This window comes from Trachemys scripta, chromosome 7, assembly GCF_013100865.1.
Source record: "Trachemys scripta elegans isolate TJP31775 chromosome 7, CAS_Tse_1.0, whole genome shotgun sequence".
Lineage (NCBI taxonomy): Eukaryota > Metazoa > Chordata > Testudines > Emydidae > Trachemys > Trachemys scripta.
In genome coordinates this window covers 16456657-16474818 of record NC_048304.1, presented here as the reverse complement: position 1 = coordinate 16474818, position 18162 = coordinate 16456657, and the positions used below count along the sequence as shown (strand labels likewise).

Genomic DNA, 18162 nt, shown 5'->3' with positions numbered 1-18162 from the left:
GATAATAAATTTAAGATGGTTTCAGCCTGTGGAAACATCAATATTCCATGCTACAGTACAGGTATATTCTATATGCTCTGAGAGTCATCTTCTATCTTTACAAAAGCATTCCTACCAATATATATTGCTCTTTTCTCCCTCTCCAAGGAGGGAACAATACTATACACCCCAGGGCTCAATCCTGGAAAAGCCTCCGTTCCTTCAACTCCCACTGAGATCAGTGGAAGCTGAGAATTACTCAACTTCTCCAAGAATCTTACAGGATAAGGGCCCAAATATGCCTTTAGATAATTATGGAAAGACAGCAGCACAACAATAAAGTAGCCCAGCAGATATATACATTTACTGAAACTACATAAAGTAGTAACAATCTCAACCACTGCTGAAACATATAATGCTTCAAATACCTCTCTAATGTAGCCCATTATTAGGTACATCACTTAATGAACAGTCATTTAGTTCCATTCCACAAAACTTTGGGCCTGATCCTGCCTATGCTCCTCGCGCAGAACTCCCACTGAAGTCAGTAAGAACTCTGTGTGCAGAGTGCTTGCCAAATCTCACTCTTCGTTGCTATAAATTATTAACCTAAAAAAATGCTTAAACTTTCCACTGGGGTAATAGAAATTACGGTTAGAGAAAGGAATTGTTCATTGTAGTATTCTGCCTTTCATTTCTGTTATGTTGAATTTTTGGTCACACACTTTAAAAGACTCGTTTCAAAAATCTGAGGTTGGGTATGTTGAGAGCTAGGATGCTGCAGATAGTGGTCACCCATAAAGACTTGCCAGGGTTTCCTTAGATCAATAGATCTATTGCATCAGTTTCAGCAGTATTCCTTATACTGACTTTAGGAGATACCTACAGGCAGATTCTCTGCTGACATAAATTGTCATAGCTTCATTTATGACAATTTACACCCTAATGATTACTCCAGGTATCTGCATTGTTATACTTACAACTATTGGCAATTTTTTAAAGGTGACCAGAGTGCTCTTTTTGGTTTTTTAAGAGGGATTTTCTTTTCCCAATCTGTAAAATGCTGCAAACAGAGTTTATTTGGTTGGGTATCAGCTAATAGGATGGTATCAGGAGAACATAGTTAACCATGGACAATGGTATGGCATTGTAAACACACTACTAATTAGATTAAAGTCTGGTCCAATATGCAATATTGTGTACTGAACAACTGTGCAATGGGCTGAGTGTCGTTAGTGTAAAATACATAGTGGTTAAAAAGTGTATCTTTCATATTCATATATGTGTGAACAAAAGAAATCCTAATGTATGTATCAAATTGACCATAAATGTTTATTAACTAAAATCAAAGGATACATTTTTCACTCCTATATGGAGCAAAACTTCACTGAATTTTGCCCAATGCTTTCATTATTAAAAAATATGTTTTGCTTTCAAAATCTTTTTTTCTCACTTATGAAATGTTAATCGACCTGTCTGTTTCAATCTGCGTGGAGCAGTTACAACATTAAAACCAACCCTGTTGTTCATACAGTTTCCTTCACAATGTCTAAGAATGTTATACAAAGACATGAACTTTAAAAAAATTTTCTTAACGTAGCAGGAGAAAAAAAACCAAAAGCCAGGTCTAATATGCACTGCAAACATTGCAATTCAACTTTGTACAATATGTCAGAGCTTCCATTCCATTACTGGTACCCCGGAAGGATATCTGCTATTCCCATGGTCCCTTCCCTCCACACAGTCAGCATTGCAGATATACAAAGTGAACATCTGTTCAAGTCAGGTGAAACCTATAGGATATATTACTTCTTTTGCTGTTGAATTTTTAAAAATTCAGGCCAATCTTATTAAAATATCAAATAATTAGTAAGGCAACAGCTGTAGGACAGACAGAACTGGACTCTTCAGAACTACAAATTATCGCTGGAATAACACGAGATGCTTAACTGTTGGAATAACTGTTGATCGGTTTATGGACAATATTCTGGCTTCAGTTAATTGTGGACACATCCCCCATTAACTGAAACAGGAACCCTCTGTCATAGTGGTATTGTGCTGTTTTGAGTGAAGGTGATATTAAGATGGAAAAATAGAGAGTCTTATGTAAGAAATAATGAAAATAGAACATTTAAGTTTCTATTTTCCTCCTTGAGATGTCTCCATTGAATTTAAACAAATTTTTTGGGCTCACGAGATTAAGCACCATTTCATTTTGTTTTGAAGTTTTAATGACAATTCATAATACATTTTTTCCTCATTGGAGATGGCCCCAGAAGGTAGCGTTTAGAGTCAAATTAAGATGAGTCTAAGCTTCTAGTCTGAGACCAATTCAGATGTAGGTTTCACATCTGGATTCAATTAACCTGTCCACATCAGATTGCAGATAAAAATGGCAGTGCTTTAATGAAATAGCCACTCTCTACCATCTTGAACTAAAATATTGTGAGATTTCAACCATGCCTAAACCAGAACTAGAAAAGGTGCATATTCTGGGTTTGGAACCAGTATAGAATATATATATATATATATATATATATATATATATATATGGGCTAGAATTCTGGTCCAACAGAAGTCAATGGGAATGTTCTCATTGACATCAATAGGGCCTTAATTTTACCCATGAATCCTGAAAATCAGATCTACATGCCCATGGAAAATCAAGGGGATTCAGATCTAACATTCCAATAATGGCTATTTTACTTCCTATAAAAGGAGATACACAGTGTTCAAAGTTTGGGAAATCTGAATGTACTGTTCAGAAAAGATGCTAACTTGCCAGTCCTACCATCCAAAGTCTCCTATTTATCCCCATATACAATACAGAATAACTCAGACAGTGGCAGTGTAAGTAACACTGCAGCATTACTGTTAATGAATCTTGATCATTAGGGACAACATTTAGGAATGAGAAAGTTTATTGTGCATGATACAATCAGTCCTTAGCCTATTTTCTGAAACCACCTACAATCTTATCACTAAGTGTCAGTTCTGATCATGTTGTGTGATGCAGACACTTGGAGACCAACACCATTCACCTATACCACTAAGAGCCATTAGATGGTAACAACTAACGTGCACTGGATTCTACCTGAAAATCAAAGGGAAGCTTTTGTATATCTTGACCAATCTAGATTCCTAAAAAATTAATACTACCCTCTCCGCCCGTACTTCACTTTTAAAAAATCATCTTTTAGAATTCGAGTTTTCTCCCCCTCCTAATCCATATTTGTTGTATGTTTAAGAACACGAGAACGGCCCTACTGGGTCAGACCAAAGGTCCATTTAGCCCAGTATCCTGTCTTCCGACAGTGGCCAATGCCAGGGAACGAACAGATCAGGTAATCATCAAGTGATCTATCTCCTGACGCCCATTCCCAGCTTCTGGCAAACAGAGGTTAGGGACATCATCCCTGTCCATCCTGGCTAATAGACATTGATGGACCAGTTTGATCCTGCAGTGATCCTAGGTTTGAAACATCACACCCTGCTGCACTGGGAATGATTACGATATCAACAAATCCAGCATTACAATGACTTCTCTAAAGGATTTAAGAAGCAAGAGAAGGAAGGTTGAAGGGAAGACAGAATTTGTTTTAGCAAAAATGTATCAGATGACTCACAAAAAAAGCTCATAAATCTATTTTATAAGCCATGTATAATCTATATGTAACACCATTCCAGCATTAGTGCCCAATCTTAAATCTATATGGTATATGTCAGCTTAGCTAACTTCAAGGATTCTTATCCAGAACTCTTCTAAGCAGGGATAAAATGGTGCATATTTATCAAGTAAATAAAGAACTACTCTCCATTTCTTTCCTCATCCTAACAATGTAACAAGAACAACTAGAGTCTCTTTTCATTCTAACCCTGCATTTTAATGAAAAACAATGTCAATTCTAATGAAAAATTTCAATTCTCTGGCAAGAAACAGTGAACCAAAAATTATAGTTTTAAACAGCTATTTGGAATCAAAGTGATAGTATTCACCTCATTATGATAGTAATTTGTCTTTTTTGTATTGCTTTAAAAAAATTGTGCCAAAATGTCAATTCAAAATGACAATTTGGTTCATTTTGATCAAAATTATCAAAACTTTTCATTCTGGACTTGAAATCTTTCACAATGTTTTGGTCCATTACACACACACACCCCCTTTTTTTTTTTTTTTTTTTTTGGTGTTTTGACTTTCCATTGTGATTCAGAACAGAAACTAATTTTCAAATGTCAGTATTTCCCACAGGATGAAAATTCTGTTCTCTGAACAGTCCTTGCATCTTGGTAGCAGACTTGTGCTCTGCAAGCACAAGGATTTCAATTCTTGCTGGTCTTTGCAGAGTCTGGAAAAGTGGGGCGGGGGGAAAGGATTATTATACCTTCCTCCATATCCCTCAGTTTGCACCCATGCAACAGACAGGCACAATCTAACCCAGTGTTTCCCAAAGATAGCGGACACAAAGGTCTACTGTGATGTATACAATAAGGCACACAGGCCTTTATCAGCATCATATGGCAAAGTGGCAAGTTCGTACAATTGACTTCATTTTTCTGAACTTTTCAAAAGTTTGAGAAATGCTGATCAAGCCCACAATGCAGTGTCAGATTGTTATAAAGTCAATCTGTATTCGAGGTGTTATATACAGTAACTCCTCACTTAACGTTGTAGTTATGTTCCTGAAAAAATGCGACTAAGCGAAACGATGCTAAGCGAATCCAATTTCCCCATAAGATTTAATGTAAATGGGGGGGGAGGGTTAGTTTCCAGGGAAATTTTTTTCATCAGACAAAAGACATATACATATACACACAGAGAGAGTACAAGTTTTAAACAAACAATTTAATACTGGTACACAGCGATGATGATTGTGAAGCTGGGTTGAGGGAGTGAAGTCAGAGGGTGGGATATTTTGCAGGGAATGCCTTACTGCTAAATGATGAACTAGCATTTGGCTAAGCCCTCAAGGGTTAACTGGTTGTTAATGTACCAGGCAGCAGGCATGGAGGGAGGGGAGAGAGCATAGCAGACAGAGACACAGACCCTATGTCTGAGAGTGAGAGATGCAAATTTCCCCTTTAAGTAGCTGACCCCAGTCTTAAATACACTGCCTTGTTAATTAGATCAGCTTGCTGAGACCGCAGCTGCTGCCTGAAAGCTCCCTCTGTCCTGAGTCCTGAACCCTGTCGTGTGTATTCCCCTGCTCTGTGGAGAAGGGGTAAGCAGGGTGCAGGAGCAGGGGGGAGGGGGACACGCTGATATTAGCTCCCCACTTCTCTTCACCCCCCGTACAGCAAGCAAGAGTCTCGGGGAGCAGCTCCAAGGCAGAGGGCAGGAGCAGCACATGGCAGTGGGGGAGGGACAGCTCAATGCCAGCAACTGATAGCCTGCTGGGCAGCTGCAGCACAGGGAACTTAGAGGAGCGGGGAGCTGATGGGGGGCTGCCGGTCCACCCTGATTACAAGCCCCCACCAACTAGCTCCAACGGGCTGCTCTTCCTGCAAGCAGTGGACAAAGCAGGCGGCTGCCAAACAACCTTAGAAGGGAGCATTGCACAACTTTAAACGGGCATGTTCCCTAATTGATCAGCAACGTAACAATGAAACAACGTTAACCGGGATGACTAAGTGAGGAGTTACTCTAGAAGTGGTTTAGCTATTCCTCATAGATATTCTGCTTAAAATAACAAAGGAAAATTGAAATTGATTATATTGCATTAGTCAATGATTAAATAAGAGTTGTAATTTAGTTTTTATATTGGACATTAGCATGAGTCTGTTTTATTTTTTCCTTTAATGAAGAGTATTCTCTACTAAATCCCTTTACAACTTTTAACTGTTCTGTTTGAGAAGCAGGGTTTATTGAACACACTAAGCACCATAGGATATTCTAGAACAGGCACAATGACAGCCTGTACAGAAAACATGCTAGAAATAAAACCACACAGTGGAAATCAGATATTTTCCATGATCTACTAAGTTACTATTTCAAACATCAAAATCTCTTCTAAAAACAGAACTGCAACTAAAAGACAAATGGAATACAAATTTGATACAAAGTTGACTCTGCATGGCTAGGCCATAGGGGGAAATTTCTGTAGAATACATCTCCTCTCCCCCCCCACTTCTATGAAGGAGACAGCCATTTTGCCTGAAAGAGCACTAGAGCACAAAGCACAGGGGACAGAAGTGCTTTTCAACTACATTACGCTGGTTCATAGTTGCTCACTGTCCTCCTTAAAGTGGCTCCAACCAGGGCCGTTTAGCAGTGCACCTCCTACCCTATTATCTAGCACAGCTCTGCCATCAAGGGGCATAATTTGATCCTTGATGACCAACATACACAATCATTTTGTTATATGTACACCTAACATCCAGGGGTCTGAAATGTACTCATGTACATCACAGAGTAAGCAAGGAGAGACACCTATTCTAAATATCAAGCAATTTTTGACACTGTATGATCCCCTAAAAATGTATTCACAGTGGGGTTCCTAAGATTTTTCATCATGCAATCCACACCTTAATAGCATGAGTCTCTTGTGCTATTTGCCATAATGTAGCATCCACGTAGCAACTACAGCCATTGCATACACAGTAAACCAAATATTTATGTTAGGGTTGTCAAGCGATTAAAAAAAAATTAATCATGATTAATTGCACTGTTAAACAATAATAGAATACCATTTATTTAAATATTTTTGGATGTTTTCCACATTTTCAAATATATTGATTTCAATTTCAACACAGAATACAAAGCGTACAGTACTCACTTTATTTTTATTACAAATATTTGCACTGTAAAAATAAAAGAAATAGTCAGGGGTGAAAGTAACTTAAAGGGCTTACCAGTAAGCAAGGTGGCCGGGTTCCTGGGCAAGGTGAGGGGGCGGCACTGGGCCCCCAGAAGGAGTGGGGTCTCGGGCAGAAGGGGCGGGGCTGGGGCCAGACTCCCCCAACCAGCTCTTCAGCACTGCTCGGCCCGCACCACCCAGGGCTCCGGAGGCAATTTAAATCGCCAGGCCCTGGGCAGATTTAACGTTGTCAGTGTAGCAGCCCATATAGGTGGCCAATTTCTTATCAATACACCGTACTGGCCTGTACCGGATTACTTTCACCTCTGGAAATAGTATTTTTCAATTCACTTAATGCAAGTATTGTAGTGAAATATCTTTATCATGAAAGTTTAACTTATAAATGTAGAATTATGCACAAAAAAACTGCATTCAAAAATAAAATAATATCAAACTTTAGAGCCTACAAGTCCAATAGTCCTACTTCTTTTTCAGCCAATTGCTCAGACAAACACATTTGTTTACATGTGGATAAGACAGTGCTGCCCACTTCTTGTTTACAATGTCTCCGAAAGTGAGAACAGGCATTTGCATGGCACTGTTGTAGCCAGCGTTGCAAGATATGCTAAAGATTCATATGTCCCTTCATGCTTCAACCACCATTCCGGGGACATACGTCCATGCTGATGATGGGTTCTGCTCAATAACGATCCAAAGCAATGCAGACCGACGCATGTTCATTTTCATCGTCTGGGTCAGATGCCACCAGCAGAAGGTTGATTTTGTTTTTTGGTGGTTCGGGTTCTGTAGTTTCTGCATCAGAGTGTTGCTCTTTTAAGACTTCTGAAGCCATGCGCCACACCTCGTCCCTCTCAGATTTTGGAAGGCACTTCAGATTCTTAAACCTTGGGTTGAGTGCTGAAGCTATCTTTAGAAATCTCACATTAGTACCTTCTTTGCACTTTGTTAAATCTTCAATGAAAGTGTTCTTAAAATGAATAACATGTGCTCGGTCATCATCTGAGACTGCTGTAACATGAAATATATGGCAGAATATGGGTAAAAAGCAGAGCAGGGGACACACAATTGTCCCCCAAGGAGTTCAGTCACAAATTTAAGTAACGCATTTTTTCTAATGAGTGTTGTCAGCATGGAAGCATGTCCTCGGGAATGGTGGCCTAAGCATGAAGGGTCATATGAATGTTTAGCATATCTGACATGTAAACACCTTACAATACCAGCTACAAAAGTGCCATGCGAACGCCTGTTCTCACTTTCAGATGACATTGTGAATAAGAAGCGGACAGCAGTATTTCCCATAAATGTAAACAAACTTATCTTAGAGATTGGCTGAACAAGAAGTAGGACTGAGTGGACTTGTAGGCAGGGCCGCCCGGAGGGGGGGGCAAGTGGGGCAATTTGCCCTAGGCCCCGGGCCCCACAGGGCCCCCCACAAGGGCCCCCACAAGAATACAGTATTCTATAGTATTGCAACTTTTTTTTTATGGAAGGGGCCCCAAAACTGCTTTGCCCCAATCCCCCTGAATTCTCTGGGCGGCCCTACTTGTAGACTCCGAAGTTTGACATTGTTGTTTTTGAGTGCAGTTATGTAATAAAAAAAAATCTACATTTGCTAGCTGCACTTTCACAATAAAGAGATTGCACTACAGTACTTGTACGAGGTGAATTGAAAAATAATATTTATTTTGATTATCATTTTTACAGTGAAAATATTTGTAATAAAAATAATATAAAATGAGCATTGTACACTTTGTATTCTGTGGTGAGCTGAAATCAATTTCTATGAAAATGTAGAAAAACATCCAAAACATTTAATAAATTTCAATTGGTATTCTATTGTTTAACAGTGCAACTAAAACTGTGATTAATTGCAATTAATTTTTTTAATCACGATTAATTTTTTGAGTTAATCACGTGAGTTAATTGTGATTAATCGACAACCCTAATAAATGTATTTTTAATGGTTTTTTAGTCTGATAAGGGTTCACTTTTCCTCGTCATTTCATCTCCCCCTCCCTTCTGTTATGTATCTCTCAGCTGGAAGCAAAGAAGAGAGCCAGCACCATGAGATAAGGAAGCTTTCAGTGGAGCATCAGCGCAGGCTCACAGAATACAAATTAGGAATTTCTGTTTTACCGTTCCTGACACTAACCATCCAGATTCTGCATAATCCACTGAGCCTACAACTTCATTCACTCACTCCCATTTTTCTTCTCACCCCTTTTGCTTCTCCTATTACGCAAAGAGCTGTGCGTGTTAAAGATGGCATTAAAAAAAATATTACAGCCTTACTACTTTAAGTGTGATTGAATTATGCCATCCCCTTAGTCACACAGTAAATGTTTAATCAAATGATGGCACCTGACATAGGACAGTTGTCACAAAACCTCAAAAAAAGGCATTTTCATCAAGGATCATGTGCAATTAAGATAATATGTAAGTGTACCTATTGAGCTATTAATGAGCTCCCACTGGGGTATTATTACATTCACAGTTTGTTGTAATGTCACTTTCAACTTCCTAATAAGTTTTATTGATATGACTTCCTGACAATAAAAAAAAAAATCTGATAAAGTCTCTTGATTTTATCTTATTTGGAAATGCAGTGTCAGTCTCCTTGCATCACACAACTCGGCCAATAACTGCTTTCCAACATGAGAGACAGTGCAGAATTTTCACTTGGTTGTAAAACTCTTTGGTGTGGACTGATGCATGACTAATAGCCTGAATCAGTTTTGCCCCTGGATTTTACTCATGTAGAAATTTCTTGTGTCAGGACTTAATCAGTTAGTACAACTATTCTTTGTTCACAGTTTACTTCTCTAGTTGCATAAGAAATGGCTTCAGCATCCTGAGAATTGTATATAAATTTCATTCCCATGAATTAAAGTTACATGAAGTTTTGTACTAGCTATTTTCTGTGGGACAAACTCAGAAGGGCTTCCTCTGTTTTTACTGATTCTTAGTCATGAGAAAAACTTTCACCAGTGGGAGTTTTGTCTGAGTAAGGACAGAGTAAAAACAGAATGGACGGACCTACCAGTTACCGAGTAGCCAGAGTTTCTAAGCTACACAGATACAAGACCAGAAGGGTCCATTGTAGACATCAAGTCTGACCTCCTGTATAACACTGGCCATAGAATTTCCCAAAAATATTTCTAGAGTAGATCTTTTAGAAACACATCCAATCTTGGTTGACTCTCCATCACTGGCAATTTTTAAAATCAAGACCCTTGGTAAATTGTTCCAGTGTTTAATTACCCTCACAATTAAATATTTACACCTTATTTCTAGGCTGAATTTGCTGCGCTTCAATTTCCGGACACTGGAACGTGTTATCACTTTCTCTGCTAGACTGAAGAGTCCATTATCAAATATTTGTTTTCCCCCTATAGGTACTTACAGACTGTACTCAAGTCACTCCTTAACCTTTTCTTTGATAAGCTAAATAGATTGAACTCCTTGGGTCTCTCACTGTAAGGCTTGTTTTCTAATTCTTTAATCATTCTTGTGGCTCTTCTCAGAACCCTCTCCAATTTATTAACATCCTTCTTGAATTGTGAACCCCATATTCTAGCAGTGGTCACATCAGTGCCAAATACAGAGGTAAAAATATTCCTACTTGCGAGTCCCCTGGTTGTGTGTCCAAGGATCTCATTAGCACCACCCCCAGGACAGAGTCTTCCATTGTGTCAGTATGGCCTGCATGCTTTGTTCCTAGATGTGTACATTTAGTCATATCAAAATGTTTTATTGTTTACTTGCACCCAATTTATCAATCAATCCAGATTGCTCTATATCAGTGACATATCTTCATTATTTACCACTCCTCTAATGTTTGTGTGGTCTGCAAATTTTATCAGTGATTATTTTATGTTTTCTTCCAGGTCATTGATAAAAATGTTAATTAGTGTAGGCCAAGAACTGATCCCTGTGGAATCTACTGGAAACACCACACGGTAATTTCCCTTTTACAATTATATTTCGAGACCTATCAGTTAGGCAGTTTTTAATCTATTTAACATGCACACTGTTAATTTTATATTGTTCTAGGGGTTTTTTTTTTTTACCAAAATGTCACGCAGTATTAAGTAAAGTGCTTTATAGAAGTCTAAGTATATTATGTCAACACTATTAACTTTCTCAGTCAAACCTGTTATCGCATAGAAAAAAAAATATCAAGGTAATTTGACAGGATTTGTTTTCCATAAACCCATGTTGATTCACCACTGAAAAAAGTTTGTATAACAGTCCACACACACACACACACACACACACACACACACACGTCACCTGTTTTACATATCCCAAACATACTATTTATGCTGTTTATATATGGAGGTCTACTTGCCCTATGTGAAAGTTAGACTGAGGGAAAATCCATTAAACAAAAGAAGGACCTAAGGACCATCATATAATGGCAAATTTAAAAAAAAAACATTAATCTATTTACAGTTCACATGTTTTCCCCTTATTTTTTCTCACTATGTTTGCCAATTACTAAAGCTATTTGTGTTCAAACAAGATCCTGTTTGCTCACATCACAGCCTATTTTATCCTTGCTGCCTATTTTATCTTAATTCATAATGGTGAATTAGAGATTTCACACAATCATCTAGAATCACATACAGAAAATGAATAGATTTCACAAGGTGCAGGAATACAAATATAAGCAAGATCAAACTGAAGGAGAAGCTAACTTGGAAGGATGGAGGAAACATTTAATAAACCATAAACTATCTTCAACAGCAACAATACTAAAAACACAAACCAAGTACATGATCATCGTGTGTGTGTGTGTGTGTGTGTGTGTGTGTGTGTGTGAGAGAGAGAGAGAGAGAGAGAGAGAATATTCTAGAAAATAGTTGTTCTACAGTATAAATCTCATCCCTCTACATGAGCTCACAAATAAACTGCCTATCAGCACATGTAAGCTAAGCTTGCCCCTAGAGACTAAGACTGATATTGAGAGATCAAGTAAACAGTCCATTTCCCCAAACTGTAAAAACACCTGAAGTGCTCAGCGCTCACAATTGGGAACAGATTGTCAAAAAGAGAGCCTGGCTCCCATTTAAGCTCTTTGTTGTTCTGTGTTTGTACAGTGCTTCTTAGAACACAGTGGTCCTGGTACACAAACAGGGCTCCTAAGAACTACTGCAATGTAAGTAATACTAATTTAGGGTTATCAGATAGAAACTGTGAAAAAACGGGACAGGGGGTGGGGGATAATAGGCGCCTATATAAGAAAAACTCCCAAAAAATGGGACTGTCCCTTTAAAAACAGGACATCTGGTCACCTATACTAATTTATGTACCGTTTTATTACAATATGTACAACTCTCAAGACAATTCAGATCTACTTATTGAACTCCCCTCCACGCCACCTCAAAATTGCATGTTGTCAAGGCTGTATCCCCACTTTGAACTTTAGGGTACAAATGTAGGGGCCTGCATGAAAACTTCTAAGCTTAACTACCAGCTTAGCTCTGGTTCCGCTGCCACCATTTCAATGGATTCCCTTCCTGGGAAGCCTTGAAAAACCTTCACCAATTCCCTGGTGAATACAGATCCAAACCCCTTGGATTTTAAAACAAGGAGAAATTAACCATTCCCCCTCCTTCCTCCCACCAACTCCTGGTGAATACAGTTCCAACTCCCCTGGGATCTAAAACAAGGAGAAATTAATCATCCCCCCTCCTTCCTCCCACCAACTCCTGGTGAATCAAGATACAAACCCCTTGGATCTTAAAACAAGGAAAAATCAATCAGGTTCTTAAAAAGAAGGCTTTTAATTAAAGACAAAAGTAAAAATCATCTCTGTAAAATCAGTATGGAAATTAACCTTACAGGGTAATCAAACTTAAAGAGCTCAGAGGACTCCCCTCTAGTCTTAGGTTCAAAGTACAGCAAACAAAGATAAACACTCTAGTAAAAGGTACATTTACAAGTTGAGAAAAACAAAGGAAAACTAACACGCCTTGCCTGGCTATTTACTTACAAGTTTGAAATAGGAGAGACTTGTTTAGAAAGATGTGGAGAACCTGGATTGATGTCTGGTCCCTCTCAGTCCCGAGAACGAACACACTCCCAAACAAAGAACACAAACAAAAGCCTTCCCCCCCCCCAAGATTTGAAAGTATCTTGTCCCCTTATTGGTCCTTTAGGTCAGATGCCAGCCAGGTTACCTGAGCTTCTTAACCCTTTACAGGGAAAAGGATTTTGGAGTCTCTGGCCAGGAGGGATTTTATAGTACTGTACACAGGACAGCTGTTACCCTTCCCTTTATAGTTATGACACATGTCTATTGGGATCCTGGATTTTAGTTAAACTATAACAAAAATAGGGACTAGCTGTGAAATTAAGATCAGGGTCCAGGTTTGGATTCCAATCAATACACTCATGCTTTCCCCTGCAACTCAAAAGCACCCAGATTTCAGTGGAGGAGGAAGGGCTTCACGTTTCTCTAAAATTATTATCTATATGTAATGTTTTACTTTCAGTAGATTTGGGTGCGTAGCTACCCAGCAAAAGTGCTGATCTGTATTTACAAGTGAAGTAACTGTTAGATTGTCTCACAAAAAGGAAAATATGCTATACATACAGTACTGTACAGTGCTATACAATATACAGTTTCTTGCTTAATTTGGTTTTGTACTTTTCATTAATGCAGCATACTTTGCATGCATCTTCCCATCAGTCTACACTAATTAGCTGGCATCTTAAGAAAAATTAAATTGAAAAACTATATGATGGATAGGATAGAAAATCATTTCCATGTTATTACTTGTTATTTATATGGTACTATGATTGTGCAGGGCATTTTATACATATACAAGAAGAGAAGGTCTCTGCACTGAGGAACTTCTAGTCTCAGAAGAGACAGGAGTAAGACAGCACAACATGTTGGTGAGGGGATAAAAGGGAGAATGGGGAAGAAGTGAGATGACAAAGTATGGGAAAAGTGGAGAGGGGGATTAGCAGGGAGTTCGTTACCAGTATCAATAATTTCCCTTTTCTGAATTGTCTTGCTTTGCAATGTTTAGGTCAGCTTAAACATAGCATTGTTAGATGCTGGAGTAGCCATAGGGATTCCTCACTGGAGATTAGCTGTGGAAAGTTCCCTATAATAGAGAAGCAACTGTAATAGACAGCTACAGTAATCGACCATAATAGAGCTGTTATGAGATAGCGGTGCTCCATTGACCTGACCATCCTGAAATGATCTGACAACTAGTGGGCTTGGTGCATTAGAAACTATTTTTCTGATTAACAGGACCTTGACAAAATTTACATGCCTTCCAATCATGATAGTACAATTTATGCACTGTGTAATAGGAACAAATAATTCACTGTACTTAGGTTTCTCTCTGTCTGTGACATTAGCCTTGAAGCAGAACTGTTCCACACAAATGTGCCCCAAAGTGCACTTTTCTTTTTTAACCAAAACATCTGCAGAGAGTCTAAGAAAAGAAACCACCTCCTGGTATATAAATCAAGCTTCATGCTCTAGCATAAACTGGGGCAAGCTCAAATGGAAAAACATCTTGACTAATATTGGTCCAGCTGGGAAACTTCGTATATGTAAAAGTTCTCCTCTGCCTCCCTATTCCTAACGAGTGAAAAAGTGTAACAGTGAATTACTGAGGTGACAAATCACAGTAATTAGTACTCTCCACACAGCTCATAAGAGCGCTTTATCTGCTCAAAGAGAACTAGGCAGGAGAGATATCATAACTATAATATATAAGAATGAGAGTTTTCAACTATTTCATACTAAAAAGCATGTTCAGAATGAAGTCCCCTCAGAACATCTATATATTTATAATGCAACTTTGGCGTGCGCATTTGCAAAACAGCTGGTGACCAAGAATAAAAGTTGGGTTTGGTCTTTCAATTCAGCGATTTGAGATCCCTGGATGAATAACTGTTATGGCAGGATTGATGTAATGGAAATAGGTATTTAATACTATCACAAAAGCAAGCACTTTCTCTTTATTATTAATAAATATTTTTAAATAGTATCATAGGTAGGCAGAGATTTTACATGGCAAACCAAGACATGGTACATGCCTCAAAGAGCTTACAATATATGCATTAAGACATATTTATGATTTTATCCCTTATATTTTTTGTGTGTGCATGCAGGAATGTTACACACTTGTGTCTTATTGAAGCTAACAAGATGACTAAGCAAATCCTTTAATATGAAGCAGTTTATAAATGAATTTACAAAATCATATTCCTTCCCTCTCAGTTACAAGGCAATGTGTTAAAAATCTCTCCCGCTGCACTACATTATACTGCTGCCCTCTGCTCTTCTTCCATAACAATATCCTTCCATTTATTGCAATGACAGCTACTATGACCTATTCCCCTCTGACCAATCAGCTAGTCATGGCTCTTGAACACTGTCATAAAACACAGTAAAAGTACCTGGAACAATAAACTACCGCTCATTTCGGTGAAACTGAGTGACATCAGACACCCTATATATTAGCCAGGTGGGACTTGGTGCAATAGAGAAAAGAGCAGCATGAATTATAGGTTTGAATTCAGCATTCACATTCTCAACACAAGCCTTCCTTTATGAGCTTCAAACAAAATATCTGGCCTTAGAGAATTAATCAAATCCTGATACACACAGAGCAGCTAGCAACAGACTGGAACAAAACAAAAAGTCCATGTTTAATTACCTAGAAACAATTCTGAAACCTTATTAATCCAAAAGGGCCAGAGTCTGCAGTCCTTGTTTGTATGAGTACTCCCGTTAAAATCAACAGGACTACTTGCTTGACTAAGGGTTATTCAGGTGTGGTAGCATATCAGTACCAGACCGGGACTCAGAAGACCTGGGTTCTAGTCCCACTTATCAGCAACTGACTAGCTGGCCCTCATGCAAGTTATTTCTGCTTCCTGTGCCTCAGTTCCTTAGTCTGTAAAATGGGGAAAATGATACCAACCTCATTTGTAAAGTGCTTTGAAATCTATGGACAAAAAATGCTACGTGAAAGCATATAAGTAGTATTTGTTGTTATTTAGAGCATGAATTGTAGAATAGGCTATTAGTCTTTCCCCTTGTAGTGAGGCAGAGTGGCTTCCCATGGACCCAGAGTGGGAGGAACCCCTCACTGAGCCCTAGTGGGCAGAGCCAGACTCTGCTTTCCCCCTGCCAAAAGTCAGTGGGCGGGACAGGAAATATAAAAGTCGGGGCTGGGAGCTCAGTTCTGCTGCAGCCGCTGGAGGAGCCAGATGCCTCCTGCTTGCTCCCAAGCTGGGAGATTGCCGCAGGCCCTTATGGAACTGAGGACTGGCCAGAGCCGCCTGCTGACCCGACCATGGAGGAGTTGCCAGGATTGCCACAGGCCTTTTACCCTGATGATCTGGAGAACCCTCTACTGATCCAGGTAAACCCCGAGGGGGAGTTAGGAAGTGGCCCAGGGGCAGACGACCCCCGTCTGGCTGCAGCACTCCTGGAGATTAGGTCAGCGTGTTGCAGTCAGGATCCCTGCTGACCCAGTGGCAGATCACTCCACCAATGGTAGGGCTCTGGGCCGGGACACCGTGGAGCGGGTGGGCCTGTGTCCCCCCGTCATCTCAACCCTGGGGCGGTAGTCTCCCCCTCTCTAGGCCACGGAACCAGTGTTTGTCAGCCATCTGCAGGAGATAGGATGCCCGAACCCCTTGCTGCTCAGCCCGGACTACAGGCCCGAGATATTGACTCTTATTGCCCCGCCCTGACTAGGTCCGGGCTCCATAGCTGTGTTTGCTGCTCTGCCCTGACCCCAGGCTTGAGCCATAGACTCTTGTTGCCCCACCTTGACTAAGGGACGAGGCCCCTAATTGTGTGTATTACTCGCCCTCTGAAGGTAGGCCTGAGCTGGAGACTGTTGTTGCCTCGCTAATTCCCCATGATAGGCGACAGTCAGGGACGTGGTTAGGCGGACTGGCTTCCCATGGACCTGGAGTGGGAGGAACCCCACCGCCAATCCACTATATCCCTATTAAAAATGCATTCTCTATATAGATCTTTGTGGAAGACGTGACCTGAACTTTAAACTGAAGCCAAGGCTGATTCAATCTGTATCACTGCAAATTCCTGGTTGATCTTTGCTGGTGCAGGGTTTGACGTGCCTGTTCAAGCTTTTGAAGAGCTTACGTTTTATCAGGATATGAGCATAAATAATATAGCTTTTCCTGCTGTACTTTGAATCAGGGCTGGCTCTGGCTTTTTGGCCGCCCCAAGCAAAAAAAAAAAAAACCAAAAAAACGCAGGGCCCTGTGGTGGCAAGTTCTTCTCACCAGTGGTCTGGTGGGGATCTCCTGAAACACGCCAGCCTGAACGGTCTTTGTACCATTCCCTTTAAGGACTCCCAGGGTCACTTCCTACCCCTTCCTCAGATTCCACCAGATCTGCGATGTCCTCTGCTTTCCCTCTGCAGCGCATCTGGGCATGTCTGGCCCCTGCATCCTGGTGTGTGGGCCACTCTTCTGCTGGAGAGAGTGACAAGCCTCCTTTCTCTCCAGCGGTCCGCCCTGACTAAGCAGCTCTGTAGGCTTTTATACCTGACTTCTAGGTGGAGCATGCCCAGCAGATTTTTGGGATGGGGCCGGGGTGAAAGTAACTTAAAGGATTTACCAGTATGCCGGAGTCCTGAGCAGTGGTGTGGCCTCAACCGGAAGAGGTATGGCCTCAAGCAAAGATGCGGGTGGGCCTGTGTCCCCCCGTCATCTCAACCCTGGGGAGGTAGTCTCCCCCTCTCTAGGCCACGGAACCAGTGTTTGTCGGCCATCTGCAGGAAATAGGATGCCCGAACCCCTTGCTCCGGCTATGGCTGGGAGCCCCTAGCCTTTAAATCACCCCGGAGCTACCAGCTGGGAGCCCCGGGGCTCAGGGGCAAATTAAAGGGCCCAGGGCTCCAGCTACCCCGGAGCTCTGGGCCCTTTAAATCACCATGGGAGCCCGGCTGTTGGAGCTCCGGCGGAGATTTAAAGGGCCCTTAAAATAATCCGGCGGAGATTTAAAGGGCCCTTTTAATCACCGCAGCGGCAGGAGCACCGGGCCCTTTAAATCACCGCCGCGGAAGCCGGTCCAGTCCAGCACGGCATACTGGCTCTTGCCGGTATGACGTACCGAACCAGTTTACTTTCACCTCTGGGCGGGGCCCCGTCACAGTGACCCAATCTAGATTGGTTCTGATATTTAAAAAAAAAAATCACATACACCTTTGAACCAAACTTGTAAGGATCTGCACAACAAAACACTTTATTGTTTCTATTATATGTACAAAAACTGCAATCGATGCCTTTGAGGAAACTGGAAAATAATTTTGACATTGTTAAAAATGTTACATATTGTTTCAGAAAGAGT

At 40.5% G+C, this 18162-nt stretch overlaps 1 protein-coding gene across 1 annotated transcript in view; it reads right to left on the bottom strand.

Annotated features, from left to right (window-relative positions):
* The window catches only part of GRM7 (glutamate metabotropic receptor 7), a gene marked incomplete in the record, with an annotated part of 535789 nt that overhangs the window by 364001 nt on the left and 153626 nt on the right, over nt 1–18162 (bottom strand).